The sequence below is a fragment of the Corvus kubaryi genome, unplaced genomic scaffold (assembly GCF_017639235.1).
Source record: "Corvus kubaryi isolate FWS band 111438036 unplaced genomic scaffold, C.kubaryi_AGA036_p1.0 132, whole genome shotgun sequence".
Taxonomy (NCBI): Eukaryota; Metazoa; Chordata; class Aves; order Passeriformes; family Corvidae; genus Corvus; species Corvus kubaryi.
Genome location: NW_024580666.1, coordinates 4,125,760 through 4,129,719, shown reverse-complemented (window position 1 = coordinate 4,129,719; position 3,960 = coordinate 4,125,760). Strand labels below are relative to the sequence as shown.

The 3,960-nt window shown below is 37.8% G+C and overlaps 1 long non-coding RNA gene across 1 annotated transcript; it reads right to left on the bottom strand.

The window, feature by feature from the left end:
* Window positions 1-1,024: 1,024 nt before the first annotated feature.
* LOC121665271 lies at window positions 1,025-3,740 on the bottom strand. Its single transcript, XR_006016304.1, has 3 exons — window positions 3,442-3,740; window positions 2,905-3,337; window positions 1,025-2,649 (listed from the first exon to the last, which is right to left on the bottom strand). It is a non-coding gene; the product is annotated as an uncharacterized LOC121665271 (long non-coding RNA).
* Between the last annotated feature and the right edge of the window lie 220 nt (window positions 3,741-3,960).

The window sequence follows — 3,960 nt, the reverse complement described above, 5'->3', positions numbered from 1 at the left end:
TGGCAATAGATTCTATATCACAGAGGAAAACATAGGTACAGAATAAAGAGTGTTGAGAACCCATGCAGGATAAGTACTAAGTACTAGGAATGAAATATGGCTATTGATGAATATTAGTGGAAAAATCAGAACAATCATTATAAATTTTTTTTATTTTTTACTATCACATTCCATGAAAAACAAGTCCTATTATATAGGAAATTTCCATCTGGATGAAGAATTTAGTGTTAATAACAATTCATGCAGCAGAAAGATTTAAAATTCACTATGAAGATTAAATTATAGTACTAAGCAGCAATTGTTTATATTAATTTGCTTTTATGACTTCAAACTGACTCAAATACAGGTAATTTCAATTTACCATGGCAGAAAAATGAAAACAATGATGATCCTTGATGATTTATATTTACTCTGTCACATGGTGTGATCATTGTGGCTGTCCTGTCAGGGCCAGGAGCTGGACTTCAAAAATCCTTGTGGGTCCCTTCCAACTCAGGATATTTTATGATTCCACATTTTCCAAAACACAGTGTTAGAATCTCTACGTTATCAAAAAGTTATTAGCCTGTAAAAAATTCCATTTTTCTCTTTATCACTGCAAATAGAAATAAAGTACGTCTGGCAAACATGTCTGGCATAGTGCCAGGTTTTTTTTTCTGACCTCAACAGCTGGCTGCCATACATATATATTATACCAGAAACACATTGTTACTTCCATTCCACTAACCAAAACCTCTACATGTAGATTGCCAGAGACATGGTTTCTACTCATAGTTTTGTTATTTGGAGAGCTGTTTGATGAAAACAGGAAACGGTTTCTGATCTAGAGAGTATTATAGGCCAATAAGGAAAAAGACCAGCACCACCACCAAAAAAATATGGACTTTAGAATTGATGTAAGATTTCAAATAATTCCATATGTTAGAGAATGTACATTTACAGGCAAAGTGCCTGTAATCATTTAATTTAGGACATGGATACAGACAGCACTTAGGGAGTCTATGGACAAAAGAAAAGAAGAAACTGAATTTTTGTTACCTTTATTCCAAAATGTTTGTTCCAGAGCACTGCAGAATGCTTTGGTACAGTGACCAAAAGTAAGTGGGCATGAACATCTCAGTGCATCATTTGACCTTTGATTATCACAATGTTTACTGCACTTCTGGACGACACTGCCTCTTTGTTAAATCAGAGTTATCTTCCTGTCCCACGTGGGTAAGCTGGACCACTTTGTAAAACTTCAATGTTATCACTGAAAACAGAGTAAATAATGAGAAAAATGGAATGCTGTGTGCCAGTCCACTTGACAGGAGTGAGGAATGTAGACTTGTAGGGCTTAGCTGGCTCTCTTGCAGATTGTTCCTGTGAAGAAAGGAGCTTGGGGTCAGAGGACGTGTCTGTAGGGCACAGCAGGGAAAGCAGCCAATATTGCTTGAATGAGAAAAGTGCTGTAAGGTGCTCTTCAATATTTGTTGGTAGCAATGCTGTAAACGTGGCCTTCCAGTTGCCATGGTTACAAGCAGACATTCATACAGACCGGTAACAAAAAAGTGCCCTCCAGTTATTTGTTGCCTGTTTCACACGTTCCCCACTTTTCATAATGATTTATTGCAATTGCTTAGCACTTCTCATAGAAATATTCATCACCGTCTGGGGCTCAGTTTTTCATTCTTCTTCAGCCTCCACTAATAATTCAGGACATTGAAGAACTGGAGCAAATAGTAACGTTTTAACTTTTTTTTAATATAGCAATTGCCTGGATGTTAACAGGTTAGTTTTGAGTAAAATTTAGGGTTTAAGACAGGGTTTCAGCCATACCGTGACTTTTTTTTCCTTTTTTTTCCCCCCTATACATAAATATGTTAATAAATCATTAGCAAATTAATCTACTCATCTAGTTTTTCAGAACTGTTTGTCAGCCTCAGTGCCTACTGCAGAGCACACAGACAAGACTGCAAACTAAAGTGAGAGCTGACTTAACTATTTCCAGTTCAAAAAATTTAGAAACTGCAAAAACATAAACTAGGAGAAGCAATTGAAACTTTGGTTTTTCCTAAAACTGTTGTAATGATCTACCATATATACGATTACTAAGGGAAGTACCACAGCATCTGTATCATAATTTTAAGCAAGTAGGAAGGATATAAGCTTTTTCACTACAACAGACAAGGGGATTTTGTGCCCTAACTTGGTCCCTAGACTGAACATTTACCCTGGACAGAAGAAATTCTGTGACTCTAGCATTGTTCTCTGTGCATTGGTATCATTTGAGAAAGAAAAGGTACAGCCTGACAGTCAAGATTCAAAATTTTAGTGAGCCTTTTATTGTACTGAGTGACTAAAGCTACAGAAACCACACAGGTAACATCAGGTCAACCTCAAGCCATGACCACCTCAAATGAACAAACTCTGTGTCTTCCCATGAGTGTGACATGTCCCAGGAGAGATTGACTGGGTAAGGTACTTTTCCTCGCTGTTCCTTCAAATGTGATGCAGATTTGTCAAAAGGAGGCTTCTGGCACTGAGAGAGCCAGGGAGAGCTATTCAAAGTCCTCAACATGTGTATCTTCACTGACAACCCTTCAGCACCACTCAGCATGCAATCTACTATCTGTGATTGTCTCTCGACTTCAGTAGTTGAACATCTGTCTGTTGGGGATAATAGCATTTTTAAAGTTAATCTGTATTTGCACAAGCTCTACAGAAGCTGTTTATCAAAGCTTATTAGATGCTTGAATCGCTGGTTCTGTCATATGGTTTTTATTTTTCTTTAATTATAAGCAACATAGCAAGTAATTACTTTAGCAGACAGAAGTGCCCTCTCTATTATTATGATTTTATAATAGATGCAATAGCAAGTCATGGTAATTTGACAGTGTCCTTCTACAAGTTTTAAACACTTACCTTCACAGCAGGTTCTTGGTTTCATGAAACACAGTCTTTCCCTCTCCATTCTTTCATGTTACTCTTTCCATTGCAGATAGTCCTTGTTGTTGTGGGACAGCACAGTATATTAAAGTTATCGCACTCATCCCCTGGGCGGAGTTCAAGGTGAATCAGCAGATCGCTTTTTGTGGGGAAAACATGAGGAGCTCCATTCAATACAGCACCCATTGCATATGCCAGTGCCTGTGGATAAACAGTGGCGCAAGGCCAGAATGGGAAGGGGATTTTGACACACTCCTTTGAGAACAGGGAACATGAAACCAGGACCTTCCAGTCATATACAAAAGCAAATTACCAAGGGGAAGCTGTAGCTGGGTGGAAAACATCAGATTTTACGAGAATTTGAAGTTTTTCTTTGTTTGGGAAATGAAGCTGTTGCATATCTGAAGAGCTGAGGAAAAAAAGAACAGTTAAAATAAGGGAAGGCTGAAAGACAGTGTTGGGAATTGCAAACAGAAGAAAATAATATATGCCAAGTACAACTTGAACACTTACCTTAACAACTTTCATTTTCAGTCAATCTTAAATCTTAAATAAAAATAAGGGAATGTTAATACAATGGTTTTCTATTCATCAATAATAAACAGAATAATTTAAGATTCCGATACCTCAGGTTTGCAAATCAGTTCTCATGGTGAGTCAGAAGGCGGTGACCAAAGCTAATTTATCATGTGAACTGATGCAAGAATGTGGTAAATCCTTCACGATGTTCACAAATCACAGGGATTATTGCTGTGCCTATTTCCCTGAACTTTTGTTCTTTCAAGTCATTTGATTCATCTCAGTCACCCTGCAGCTATTTCACCAGTAAAAAGTACCTGAAACTTCAGGTTTTTTATTCTGTGTCCGTGCATGGGATCTAGACACATACACATGTGTGTACATGGAGATTGCTTACAGCACCCCAGCGCATCAAGTCTAATCTCATTCCAGCTTCTTTCCCTGTGATTGGTAATCTGTGAGCAAGAAATTCAATGCTCCAGTCAAACAGAACATAGCAGGGGTAGGGATGCA